Source organism: Pteropus medius, unplaced genomic scaffold (assembly GCF_902729225.1).
Source record: "Pteropus medius unplaced genomic scaffold, Ma_sr-lr_union100, whole genome shotgun sequence".
NCBI lineage: Eukaryota > Metazoa > Chordata > Mammalia > Chiroptera > Pteropodidae > Pteropus > Pteropus medius.
The window spans coordinates 13082914-13097902 of record NW_024349798.1 but is presented as its reverse complement, the minus strand read 5'-3'; the positions used below and the strand labels follow the sequence as shown (position 1 = coordinate 13097902).

The 14989-nt window shown below is 40.2% G+C and overlaps 1 pseudogene; it reads left to right on the top strand.

Moving 5' to 3' along the window:
• Positions 1–3374: 3374 nt before the first annotated feature.
• The window catches only part of LOC120620514 (dnaJ homolog subfamily C member 21-like), a 49651-nt pseudogene continuing 38036 nt past the window's right edge, over positions 3375–14989 (top strand).

Sequence of the window (14989 nt, the reverse complement as noted above, 5' to 3'; positions counted from 1 at the left end):
TTTAAGAATTAAGCCACTAAGGAGAATGGACAATAGGGCCTCGCTAACGAGGCTTATTCATTTATTGAACTCAAATAGTGAATGGCAAAGTAAGCCTTTATGCCACTGTAATCACTTCTAGTGACCTGGCATTCAATGAAGCCAGAGGTAAGAAATGACTATACCACTGTTATTTACTTAAAAACAAATTACTTAAGTGTTGTTTTCTGGAGCAGTTTATAAAGGAACAGCTCAAAATCTTACTCCTTTCTTTAGATGATCTTGACCTTGGGAGTATTTTAAATATTTCTTAAAAAGGATCTTAAGGGGGAGAAAAATAAAAATACACTACCTCCCAGGGTTATCTGAAAAAGTGCTGCAAATTTTCTGAAACCCTTGAAGAATTCCTAACCTTAGTACTCCCATATTAATGATTAATTTTATTTTCAAGCTCTCTCTATATTTCATATTTTGATTAGCGCAGTCTGACCTAATCAAATCACGATAAAATATGAAACTTTAGTTATTTGTTATTCTTCACATCTTTGCTCCTTAATCACTGAAAACACTTCCAAACAAGCACAGGTTTTCTAAAACAAAGTGCAAATCATCATGCACACAGGCCGTGGGGGCAGAGAACAGAATGCTGTGTGTGTTAGCATATTTAATCATCCCATTTTGGGGAAGATAATCCGCTTTAATTTTCTTAGACTGTGCTCGCTTGCTTTCATTATTTTCCTTACTTCAAAGATCAACTTGACAACTATTTTTCTTCATAACGAGGCTTATGGTATTATTCCAAATCCATCTGATTTCATGGCCTTCAGGGTTACTTTCATGTATTATGAATTTCTCAACTGGCAGTGTTTATTAGGTAGAAACTTACGACTTTTTGTAGAAGGATGATCTTGCAGAAACTGTTGCTAGGGTTTTCTGGAAGAGAAGGAAATATTAATGTTTTCACAGGGAGACCGAAGAATAGTTTGCTAAACCTACTCTATAATAGTGTGTTGGATCATGCTTTTGAGATGTGCATGCTTTTCCTCTTGTCTCCTGGTATTTCTCTCCGACCACCCCCTCCCCCGTTTTAAGCAGTGGGTCACTCTGGGCTCCTAGCCTCAGGCAAGGCTTGTGGCAGACCTATCTCTTTTTACTTCCTCTTACATCGAAATCCTAAACCCCATAACGGGAACAGGGTTTCATTCACCACAGAGGGCTTTTCCCCAGACTTAGAAAAGGGGGCCTTGGAAAGATCCCTGAGTTTCTGAGCTGGCAGAGCTGAAGAAAGAGTTAGTAGATTTTGAAACTGGAATTGCATGTGGCTGCAAGTAACAGAGGCCACTGTCTCCTAATATAGTGGCTTATGCAGTCCACAAAGTGGTCTAAACAGACACAAGGAAGTTCGGAGGCAGGCAGTCTAGAGCTGGTGTGCCAATGACACAAATCTATCTCTTTGATCCTCCCTCCTCACTTTATGATTTTGATTCTCAAGGCTGCCTGATATCCCAAGATAGCTACCAAAACTCCAGCCATCACATTTGCGTTCTTGGCAGTAGGAAGGTTGAAACGGTGCTTCTACCAGGCAAAGCAACTCCTTTTGAAAGAACCGTCCCCAAAGTCACATGTAGTATATCTACATATATCTCACTAGATAGAACTTAGTCATATGGCTCTACCCAGCTGAAAGGGAGACTGGAAAGTTTAACATTTATAATGGAGCTCTGTTACTAAGGATGAATGGGAGATGGGTATTTGGAAAGCAAGTAGCAGCACAGGGGGCTGAAGCCACGTGAGCTTCATGCTTGATGTAGATCAGTGATCATGGACCAGGTGCTAAGTGTCCTCTGTCCTCTTTGATAAACTAGCACAGTGTAAAATCAGTAGAGCCTTACCACATCCTTGGGAGAGGGAGTAGGGGGAAGCACATAAGATCTTCGGACCAAAGGAATGAGGCTTGAAATAGAAATTAAGCGGAGCTATATAAAATAAAGAAAGCTTTGATTTCTTAAACTGAGTTTGGACTGAGTAGTTATTATTGGAATAGGTCATCTAAGAGTTTAAGCTCTGATTGAAATATTATTTTAAAAAGTTAAGCAACAAAACCTGATTAATTGCCTTTGTTGTCAAAATATAACATTAGAAGGCTTGAGCAATATTTTTCTAAAACGGCCCACTAATTGCTAAGGACAGGGCTGTATCTTTTATCTCTGCAGAGTACCTGACAAACTTCATGATGAATGAATAAATGACGGTAATCTAAGAGATTTTAGTCCCCCTGCGTCTACTTTGATCTCTGTATTAGTTAGAACTCCTTTAGTTGCAAGTAACAGAAATCGGAGCCAAAATACTTAAAACAAAAGGTAATTTACTGGCTCTTTTTAATTTAACCCATAGGCTTCAGGTGTGGCTGGATCTAAGGGTTCAATTATTTCATTAGAACAAAGTTCTCTATTCTCCAAAAAAACTTTTCTCTATTGGCTTCATGCTCAGGTAGACTTTACCCCATGGTGGTAGAATGACTGTTAGAAGCTCCTTTTAGCTTTGAGTCCAGCGGATAAGAATATCTTTTCTCAGGCAGCAATAAGAACTGTCCCTTACGTAAGTCTCACACGCTCTAGTTGTTCTGGTTTGGGATTAGAACCCTTTTCAGAACCTTTCACTGGAAGGTGGCAGGCTTCAAGGCTTACGCCCATTGTGTCAATCAGGGTCCAGTCAGAAGAAGGAAAAACACGCCACTCATTTCAACAAGAATACAGTCGTGCACCATATTATGACATTTCTGTCAAAGACAGACCACATATATAATGGTGGTTCCATAAGATTATAATGGAGCTAAAAAATTCCTGTCCTCTAGTGACATCACAGCCGCGGGAAGGTCTGTGGTAGCTGCCAAAACGTAGTGGCCGCCGTAAAGGCGTAACGGCGTAACGTCGCCGTAACGTCTGCCGTAACATCGTAACGCTGTAGCCGCCCTAAGGTCCGACGTAGCCGCCCTAAGGTCCGACGTAGCTGCCCTAACGTCGTAACACAAAGATCGCATAAATCCGCGAGGCTGTGGTTGAGATGGCAGACCTGGCTGTGGGTGAGGATAGCACTGAGGAGCTCCTCCAGGCGGTTCCTGAGGAACTGACTAATGTGTTGTTGGAACTAGAACAGGAACGCATAGCTAAAGGAAAGAAAAGGAAACTGCAGGAGAAGAAAAAGAACCCTCGAGGAAATTCACAGTGCCGGAGTTAGCGGAAGCTTTTGCAGACTCAACAAGCTCCTTAAACAGTTAGAAAACATGGACGCCAACACCAAAAGGTTTTCATGAATAGAGAGGAATGCTCACGGGGCGCTACCTGCTTACGAGCAAAACTATGATGGAAAAAAATAAACAAATAAAGCAAACCGCCATGGACATATTTCTGAAAAGAATGACACCTCTGCAAGGAGCGCCTCAGGCGGGTCCTTCAGCAGGTGTTCCAGAAGAAGGCGTTGCCACCACAGGAGACGACAGCTCCAGGAATGTTATTGCCCCTGAAGACCTTCCAGTGGGACAAGAGGTGGAGGCAGGAGACACTGATGTCGACAATCCTGACCCTGTGTAAGCCCACGCTAATGTGTGTGTTTGTGTCTTAGTTTTTAACAAGGAAGTTTAAAAATTTTTTAAATAGAGAAAAGCTTATAAAATCAGCATAGAAAGAAAGAAAATATTTTTGTGCAGCTGTACAATGTGTGTTTTAAGCTAAATGTTATTACAAAGGAGGCAAAAGTTAAAATTTAAAATGTTTATAAAGTAAAAAAGTTACAGTAAGCTAAGATTAATTTATTATTGAAGAAAGAATTAAAAAAATAAATTTAGCCTAAATGTACGTTATTTATAAAGTCTACAGTAGTGCACAGTGATGTCCTCGGCCTTCACACTCACTCACCACCCACTCACTGACTCACGCAGAGCAACTTACCAGACTTGCCAGCTCCTTTCATAGTAAGTGTCCTGTACAGGTATATCTTTTATATCGTATTTTTACTCTCCCTTTTCTATGTTTAGATACACAAATACTTACCATTGTGTTATAACGGTTCGAAGGATTCAGTACAATGACAGGCTATATAGGTTTGTTGCCTTGGAACAATAGGCTGTATCATATAGACTGGGCTATTCCATCTATGTCTGTGTTAAGTGCATTCTGTAGCATTTACACAACGATGAAATTGCTTACTGACTCAAGTGATACATGACTGTAATTTAATGCAGGCTGGCCAAATCCAGTTTACTGCCTGTTTTTGTAAATACAGTTTTATGGGACACAGCTACGCTCCTACATTTAGGGATTCCTATGGCTGCATTTTCATTCATGCTGAAAGATGGCAGAGTGCCATAGTTGCAACAGAGACTGTATGATCCACAAGCCTATAGCATTCACTGTCTGGTTCTTTACAGAGAAAGTTTACTGACCCCTTATTTTTTATAAAGGAGAAATAGCAAAATGTTGAAAGCTTTAAAAGGGAAAAAGAGAACAGTAAGATAACACAGAGGGAGGATCTGCCAGAAGCATCTGCCTTTAGGGCTGAAGGAACAAAAAGAAAAAATTGGAATTATTAAAACTTAGAAGGTTGAAGAAGCCCTGCAGAAACTTCAGACATCCAAGGAAAAAATAACTTGGCGCTGGTTTTGATGTCAGTTGAGGGGATGCAGAGAGGCTGTGAGTGTTGGAAAAAACCTGAAAACTGTAACCAACTGATGTTTCTAGAATAAACTACCACTGCAGAGGGAAAAAAAAGCATTGCTGGGGTGATGCTGACAGGGATAGGAAGCAACCATAAGAAGGAGCACGTTCCTCTTCCTCCCCGAGCCTGCCAATTCCCTTAGAGGCAGAGTCCGTCAGGGTGCAGCAGTGGAGGAGAAATATGCTTGCAGAGTCAGCCCCAGCATCACAAAGCAGAGTACGGAAGCACAGGCTTGCAATTGAACTACAATAGCTGAAAGACAGGCACAACCCACTTTTTGGCTACTCAGGATTCATCCACATGCTTCTACACACATTTGAACTTCTGCCAGCAACACAAACAACTCTATGCTTTCACCTAACAACATACAGCTACCCTTCATTCAAGCAAAGGCATTCTCACCCTCTCCCCCAAATGAGGAAAGTCAAAGTCACAGTGATCATTATATCCATTTCTGGGCTTTGCTAATTACTCTCCAAAATCAGTCATAGTCCCATCAGTTGATAATATAGGTTCTTCCTCCTCCTTATCTCATTTGTCCTCAGCCAAGACCTCAGCTTATAAAGTTCTTTCTTTACCTGTTGGTGAAATTCAAACTTTCGTTCCTGAATGATTGTGATTTTCAACCTTATTTTGTTGTTGACGTTTTCCATTAACCCAGTACATGGACACACTGAGAGAAACAACAGAAACCCCAGACAGAATAAGCCTTCTTGGGGTTATGGTGCACTGGTGACCCAATTTCTTCTCTAGGATTGAGATCAATCTCCCTAGCCAGTAGAGCTACTCCCTTCTTTGCTTAGTTCAGTGGCACAAAGAGCCAAAATGTGCACAAATTAATCTCATCTTCCAATTCAATGGAGCTATTATTGTGTTCCCTGGTGGAAGTTTTCCTCTTGGGGTGAAAATCTCCAAACAGCAGAGTTCAGAGTTGTTGGGTTGGAAAGCAAAAATCCTGTGAGTGAATGTGACAGAAAAGCTATTCCCACATCCACCCCTGAATTCCTGGCCCCATCACTGTGGAAGAAAACAGCACCATGAGTTGGTTGCTGAATCAAAGCATATATTACCCCCCTGTCAACAGGCTTCGAGGTCTGTTCTTTCCAAGAACCTACCCATCCAGCCAAATCATTGACTGCCCATGTATTGGTGTAGCTCAGGGATTCTAATTCTCCCTTGGCCTAGGCAAAGTGGACAACCAAATGTGCTGCTCAAAGTTCTGACCCCTGGCCTGGCGGCTTCCCTTTCACCACTGTCCTTCAGGGCCACCACTGAGTTGGGCTGGAAGGCTGCAGCTGTCCGTTACTGGTTGGTACCAGCAAGATCTAGCCTCTGACACTTCTCTTGCCACTTCACACTATGCTCCGTCCTCCAGGCCACCGAGTCTTTGGCTTATCCCAGAATGCCTTTTCTTGTCTTTCTGCCTATGAATCGGCTCCACACGGTATTGCACCTTTTTAACTCTGTTCCTGGGCCCTTGGCAGACATCTCTGCTATCTTACTTGTTTCAGCGCTTTTATTATTTATGCTACCCAGGCATCGGCTGTAGTCTCCTGGCCTCCTTAGGATTCAGAGCATATCCGCTTCAACCAGCATTCTATTTTTCCCTTGGAGTCCAAACCCCTCCTCAGAATACCTTCACATTCTCAGGTAGCTTGCATTCTCCACTACTGGTTTTCAAATTCAAATTTTAAACATATTGTCTCTGATTTTTACCATATTAACCTAGCTGTGAAATTCAGCTCTGTCTTCAATACATAACATGCTATTTTAGATGGGATTTAAAAAAAAATCTACTCAGCTCATTCTTTGTATATAGCAGAGGTCTGCAAACTTTTTTTTAATAAAAGGTCAGAGGGTAAATGTTTTCGGCTTTGGGGGCCATATGGTCTCTGTTGCAACTTCTCTGCCATTGTAGTGAGAAAACAGCCACAGACCATAGGTAAACAAATGGGTATGGCTGTGTTCCAATAAAACTTTATTGGCAAAAATTAGTGGCAGGCTACATTTGGCTAGCTGGTGGAGTGTAGTTTGTTGATCTCTGGTATGTAAGAAGGGTTTTGGTCCATTAATGGTGTAGTTTTAGTCAATCATCTTATATTTTCTTGTTTGAAAATTTTTTCAGTAGATTCTGAAAACTTGCATTTTTAGATATACACATCACATCACCCGATGTTTTAGTATGTTTGGGCTGTTATGACAAAATGCCATAGACTGGGTGGCTCAAACAACAAATATTTATTTCTCACAGTTATGGAGGCTGGGAATTACAAAGTCGACGTGCGGCAGACTCAGTGCCAGTTGTGGGCCCACTTCCTGGTCTGTAGATGGTCACCTTCTCTCTGTGTTCTCATGTGGTGGAAAGGCCAAGGGGGTCTCTTTTATTTATTTATTTATTCATTCATATATATTTTTTAAAAAAACATCATGGGTAGGTTTTATTTGTCACCACAAAAAGTCTGAATTTTAAACAGATTCTTGGACTGGAGGCCCATATCCATCAGCGTGTTCAAATTTAGTACCTGTCTCATCCCCAGTACCTTTTCTGGAACTGCTGCCTTCACCATGAAGCATCATAAGTTTCCCCCGTTTCAAAGTTCGGCTTCTTCAGCCTTTTGACTTTTCTAACAAAGACATCGGGAGGCAGATCAATAGATCGGCAGGCCTTTTCTATGTCTTTTCCAAGGCTACCAGGAATCAGTGCAGTGACCACTTCTTTCAAGTCATTTATCTGCACCTCTAGGGTCATGATTTCCACCATCTTCTTCTATATTTGGTGAAAATGATAATCCAACACAGAAGAAAATACAGACCATTCTGGTTTTCACTTGTGAATATCCATGCAAGAATCTAAATAAAATACCAACAAACAGAATCCAACAGCACTTATGTTCCATGACCAAGTGGGGTTTCTCCCAAGAATGTAAGGATTCTCCAAAGGACAATCCTATTAATATAATTCACCATATTAATGGAGTAAAAGAGAAAAAAAACAGGAATATTATCTGTATAGATAATAAAGGCATTGATAAGATTCAGTATCCATTCTTATTTTAAAAAAGAAAAACTTTTTAAAGTAAATACTTCCTTAACATAATACAATATCTCCCTTTCACTCCCCCAAATGGCATGATGCTTAATTGAGAAGCACTAGAAACTCTACCACTGAAGTCCAGAAGGAGTCAACAGATACTTACTATAATGCATGTTCACTGACTCTGACCATTCCCCAGCTCCACCCCACTATATCCACTCCACTCCCAGCTCCTCACTGTCTGCGTCCCAGGATGCCAAACCCTCTTTGGACTCCATCACCAGCCTCCTTTGCCCTGTGGCTTCAGGTTGAGTTCTTCCAAAGGGTACCTCAGCAGGAAAAAATTTATGTTTATAGTCTGAGAAAGTCATTTAAAGTACTTATCCCAGTGTCTGTCTGGCATATCATTAACATTTATAAATAAAGCTGATTTTTTTGTGCATTTCATTCAAGTTTTCTTTTTTGTGTGTTTAAACAGTAGTTTTGTAGTTCCTTCATATGAAAGACTCTTTTAATGACTCTTTTGGGAGTGGAAACTTTTTGCATTGCTGTTTTGTGGGAGAGCTATTGATTTCTGTATACTTATTTTGTATCCAGCCATCTTACTGAGCTCTTTTATTAATTCTTATGTTTCATTGGTTAATTTCCTTGATTTTTCTTGGTTATTCGGTCACATTGTCTACACAGGGTTTATTTCTTTTACAACTCATTATTTGTGAATTACCTTCAACTTGAATTTGTTGGGAGGATACAATTTATCCTTGGAATCCAAGCCAGAATTGCATATTACAAATAGATTGTTTGGTATAGAAGCGACCCACAGTTTAAATTACCTCAGCAATTGAATAGGATGGTAATTGTGATGATTGCATAAGACACCATTTGGAAATTAAAAGTTGGATATTTAACCTGCCATGTGGAATAGAAAACAGGCTATTCTGTATATGATTGAGTTTAATGTGCTGTTTATATGACCTTCACCTTTCCCATGTGCAATTATGCATTTATTTCATCTCGAACCAAGGAAAGGTCAGAGAAGTTTAAATACACACCTCTTTCCCTCATACCTTACTGTTGATTTGGAATATAAATTGGGTCTGGATTTCTAGAATTGCTGATTATACTTGTCTCTCAAAAAAGATTATGTATATTTAAATGTAAATCAGCATATGGAGGGTATATAGTTCTTAGTGTAGTTCCTGACATATAATAGGTGCTATAGACTGAATGTTTGTGTTTCCCACCTCCCCCCCCGCCCCCAAAAAATTCATATGTTGAAACCTGTGCCCCAATGTGATAGTATTAGGAGGTGGGGGCTTTGAAGAGTGACCAAGTCAGGGAAATGAGCCTTTATGAATAGGATGCTTTCATAAATGAGTCCCTAATGAGCGCTTGCACCCTTTTCCAGCATGTGAGGGCACAGAGAGAAGGGGGCTGTCTAGGAACCAGGAAGTGGGTGCTCACCAGACATAGTACCTGCCGGTGCCTTGATCTTGGACTTCCCAGCCTCCAGAACTGAGAGAAATAAATGTTTGTTGTTTAAGCCACTCAGTTTATGGGATTTTTGTTACAGCAGCCTGAACTGACTAAGACAATAGGTATACAATGAATATAGTTTTTCCTTCCCTCCCTTTTAAAGGCATATGTCCAAGGGGTGTAGTCTATTATTTTTAACTCTCCAATTTTAAATCCCCTCCATGCCCTACTAGGTCTGCAAAGTCCACCTCCTGAATCTCCTCATTTCCTCTTCTTCTACCTCTATTCCCTTGCTTCCTTCACTCTAACCCCAGAGATCTTGATCTTCCCTAATCCTTTGCACTGGCTGCTCCTTCTGTCTGTAACACCGTTCCCCCACAGTCACAGGGCTCGGGCTCGCGTGCTCGCTCTCTCTCTCTCTCTCTTTCTGGTTTAATCCAATTCTTTGATCAAATGTCTGCTTATCAGAAATGAGGACTTCCATGACCATCTTAAGTTATCGTTTTCTTCCTCATCACTCCCTATTCTCTTCTGCTGTTTGATTTTCTACATACCGCTTATCACTAGTTGACTCTTTACATTTATTTTATTTATTTTATTATTTTAATTGTTCCTATATTCATTGCTTCCCCCAAATCCCTAACACACTATTAAAATGAACTGTTAGAATCTCCACTGTACAAGGATGGGGATTATACCTGCCTTGTTCTCTGCTCCATCCCCCATGCCTAGATAGTGCCTGATACATAGTGGGTGCTTAATACATATCTGTTGAGTAAATGAATGAATGAATATTTTAAGCTTTATCACATTATCTATGATGATGAGCAATAAAATAATCATTGACATAGCAGAATCAGACAGATACTGATGTTTCCTAGGTGTGTGGGGTGCCCCATGGGGGCTGAAGTCTTGCAGCTTAGGCATTGTTGTGGAATAAATTGTGACAGTGTGAATTTCCAAGCTTAGGCCTTCAGAGATACAGAGTGTATATATCTACTCATCTTTCTGGGAGTTTCTAACCTTTTCTATGAGAAGAATATGCTCCAGGGAGCCACTGCTCCTAGAAGGACAAGAGACACATGGAAAGATGATCTGAATCTAGATGCCCTACTAGTTCTGTCTAGATCAGCCCAACTCAGTCAATCTAAAATGTATGAGTTAGAAATAAATGTTTCTTGTCATATGCTATTGAAGTTGAGGGATTGTTTGTTAACGCAGCAAGAGATGACTGAAACATACAACATTTCCCAAACTTTCTTACATGATGGAGTCCTTTCGTCTTTATGGAGCTATTTCTAAGACAAGTTTGAGACTTTTCAATTAGGAATAATGATCTGCTTATCTTTCAAACAATCATACATAAATGTCACTTTATTCCATAAGATGTTTGGTGAAAGTTGGACAGAAAAATTCCTACTTAAGGTTTATATTATGACAAATGGTTTTAAAAAATTACATGAAGAATAGTGTCTTAAAATTTGTATTTCTATTTAAATTACTATGAACTTAAATAGGAAGGAGATAGAAAAGAGAATCAGTCATGTACTTTGTTTGCCAATTAGCAAAATTATACACTCTCTGGAAAGTGGTTATTGGCATGAGTTCAGTGGCTCAGTAATGTCAGAGTTGATATCTTTGTCATTCTCTTGCTCATTTCTTTGTGATCACAGGATGACTCTAGCTCCAGCCACCTCATCTTCAAGGCAGCTTCTTTTTTTTCCTTTCCAAGGCCAGTATACTTTTTAATTATAAAAACAAAATCTTTCCCAAAAGATCTACTCCGTACCTTTCCACTTATAGCTGAATTGTGTCACATGACCACCTGTAGCTGCAAGGGAGTCTGGGAACTCACGTGGTTAGCTTTTCCATGTTCTATAGTGGGACAGGCTTTAGAGTCGGAGAAAGTGAGTTGTAAAAATCTATTGAGGCAGTCAGTCAACTGACTGTTGACATGAAAATTGGAAGTTCTCTCAATATTTCAAGCCCCTTAGAGAACATTCTGGGGAGGAAGCTTGCATCCTTATTGCATTGCTCAGATGCACCTCCCTTTGGGAGGAGGAGTGGCTTATCTGGTTACTGAGAATGATGGATGACAAGGTGCCTCCTTGTGTATGGTCTCTGCCACAGGTGAAGCATGCTTTCCCTCTCTCCTTCCTCTTGCTCCCCTCGCCCTGCTATTTCCCAGATGCTGTACTTAAGCAAAGGCAAGAAAAGGCAGAAATCTGGGATGCAAGCAAAGGGATCAGGTTCAGCTACCACCGATGAAGCTGATGTTTGGATACTCCCTATTTCATAGTTTTTAATTGGGTCAAAATTTTTGGTAGAGAAGAGCACCCCTAAACCCAAACACCTTCATTTTTGTGCTTTCACAGTCTATGTGACAATTTTGCGTCCATTTAACAGTAACTTAGTGAGTCTGGCATCATGGGAGTTTTTTAACCCCACTTTACAGATGAGGAACTGAGACTGGAGAGGGAAAATGAGATACACACAGCTACTATTGATATAGAAGAACTAAAGCCTGCTCTTTCCACCTCAGTATGTGACACTGTCATTCCCATGGCATTTATTCTACATTCCCTATGTGCAGTCTCATCAATTCTGCTCATCCTATTTGTTTTTGCATCCTATTGTCATCCATTCTGCATTCTCTCCTTCAGCCCAGGAGAGTAGTGTCTCAACTATCGGTCAGTGCTAATATACCAGCAATTTCCCAGAGCTTAGTTGCTGAGGAGGCTCTTTTGATTTATTATTCTAAGTGGATTGCTTAGGCAACATTGATTAATGATCAATTTCTACATCACAAAGTAATCACAGGGCCTGATGAAACTGTTCAGGAAGCAGAGGCGGCCTCTTGAGCAGGAATGAGATGCTCAGCCTTCTGCAAGATTGCCTGTGGCTGCCATTCTACAGATTTTTAGTTGATGCTACACTGATTTGACATTTGAGTTTCAGGCTTCTTAAAGGAATATAGGCCATCAGGTTATAGTTTTTTGCTTTGTTGTCCTTAAGTGCATTTGGAGTAGGGTCTTGTCAAGTGTAGTAGAATCAGTTTTGGGGCTTAGTTCTATTTTTTCCAGTGGTAAGCAGTGACTATCACAAGTATGCTCTTAAATGTTTGTTGAACAAATGAATGAATGAATCAATGGACCTTTGGGTAGTATGTACCTTGGCCTTGGCTGGTCACAACTTCTTGCTCTATGTTTCCTGGATATTTCCTGGATATTCTTGGACATAGTGTAAAAATTCCAAGAGTCTCCCTGATTCTACAACTGGGTGCCATCCATTCACTTTGAAAAATTCCTGCAAGGAGGAAATAGAGCACCGTTGTTAGTCATCTCTGATGTCTGATGACCTAAGTTTGAATCCTGTCTCTCCTTTCCTAGCTCAGTACCTTTAGGTAAGTTTTTATCCATTGAGCCTCAGTTTCTTGATCTGTAAAATAGGAATTATACTGTCAATGCCTAGTTTATGAGTGGAGCAAGATTAAATGAATTAATGTATATTGAGTACTTAATGCATAGCATGACACCTAGTCTGCCTTCTTATTTCTCTTATTTCTGTTAACTCAAGGTTTAATGAAGACAACATGAAGATTAGCTGAGCATCACTACATCCGCCTGATGGAATGAAAACTTGATAGAGTTTGCTATAGAATTAGTTCAAGTCAAATATTTACAATAATCATGAATGGAAGTACAGAAGTACAGTTATTATGCTGAGGCTAAGAGAATAGAGTTTACTCTTACTGGCTTGGAGCTAGCTCTCCTTGTGTCCAACATATTCTTCTGATCCTATTTGTATTTCTCTCTCTGTGCTTAGACATCCTTGTCTGTACTGGAATAGTGCTTTGGCCTTTTTTTTCCCCTGGACCTTCATGCTCAGTATCTGCCTTGGTAATTTGTCAAAGTTCAGATTTCTAACAACAAGGTCATTATCAGTTCTATTCTAAGAGATTTGGCTTCCCTCTAATTCATTCACTCTGCAAAATGCCTGGTGTATTTACCCAAGAAAGTTTTCAGTTTTTCTTTTCGCTCATCTCTATAGCTCTTCATCTTGTACCAATCTTGGGACTTGCACTTTTGCAAATTTTTGCTGGTATATAGTTATAGAGGGTAAAATGCACAGATTTTTAAGTATATAATGAGTTTGGCAAATATTTACAGCTGCGTCATCCAAACCTATATCAAGATATTGAGCATTTTCTTCACCCTAGAAAGATCCATTTCCCACCAATCCCCCTCTCCTTCAAAGGTAACTGTTTTGTTTTCCATATTTATAGGTTAGTTTTGGATGTTCTTGAACTTCTTTTTCTGCCTCATATCTATTGAATTTATCCTTGTCATTGCACAGATTTGAAGTTCATTCCTTTTTATGGTTCTGTACTGTTCTAGTGTATGACTATTCAGTGGTTTATTTATCCATTTTGTATCAACGAACGTTAGGGTTGTTTCCAGTTTTAAACTATTATGAATAAAGCAGCAATTAGCATTCTTTTATGGGACATTTTGTGGACGTATGTTTTCCTTCACTTTTGTGAAAATGGGAGTGGAATTGCTGAATCATAAAGTAAGTGAATGTTTATAGAAATTGCCAGTTTGTGCTCCAGAGAGGCTGTCCCCTGTAGCACTTCTACAATCTCCATTGCTTGGCATCCTCACCAGCATATAGTATATTCAGTCCTTTTTATCTTAGCCATTCTAGCGGGCAATGACTAATGATGTTGACCACCTTTTTTATGTGCCTTGCGTTTATAGCTAGTTCACATTTCTCCTATAGATGGGAGAGTAATTTCCCAATTGGGGTCTAAACTGAATGCTATTTTCCCCTTGACTCTAGATAATGAATATCACCCCCTTCCTTGTATAACACCTCTAAACACCCTGTGATGGTTAATTTTATATGTTAACTGGACTGGGCCATGGGCCACCTAGACATTTGGTCAAACGTTATTCTGTGAGCATGTTTTTAGATGAAAATTAACATTTAAATTAGTAGACTACGTAAAGCAAATTGGGCTTCCTAATGTGGGTGGGTCTCACCCAATCAGTTGAGGGCATAAATAGAACAAAAAGCCTGACCCTTCTGTGAGTAAGAGGCCACTCCTCCTGCTTGCCTGCCTGCCTTTGAGCTAGACATCAGTTGTTTTCTGCTTTTAGACTTAAACTGAAACATCGGCTCTTCCTGCATCTTGAGCCTGCCAGCTTTTGGATTAGACCCCACACCTTCAGCTCTCCTGGGTCTCCAGCTTGCCAAATGCAGATCTTGGGACTAGTCAGCCTCCATAATTGCATGAGCCAATTCCTGATAAGATATCTCTTTATATCTACATATCCTATTGGTTCTCTTTCTCTAATACCCCTTCACCTTCCACAAATTTCTCTCAAAGTGCCCCATTTCAGCTCTGTTTCTGCACACGCGTTTATACATAGCCTTGTGCTGGCTTCGTTAAAATGGACATAAACATGTGTTCAGCTCTTTCGTTTAACGTCTCTGGGATTGCAATTAAAATCCTTGCAGGAAAACTGATCTGAAGTTATTTTCAGGCATTCGACGTGGCCACGTTCAGAAATGGGACCTCTCGTGAAAGGGAACTGCTGGGTGGCGGATCCCTGGCTGGTGGCCATCGTTCTTTAACGATGTTTTCCAACTGAAAGATAGGATCTCTGGCAACATAAAAATGAAATGGCTCTTGCCCTTCTAATAGCAGACTGACTAATAGAATAACCAGAAGGATGATAAACCTCCTTGGATAGAGGATGATTAAGGGTGCTGATGGATGCA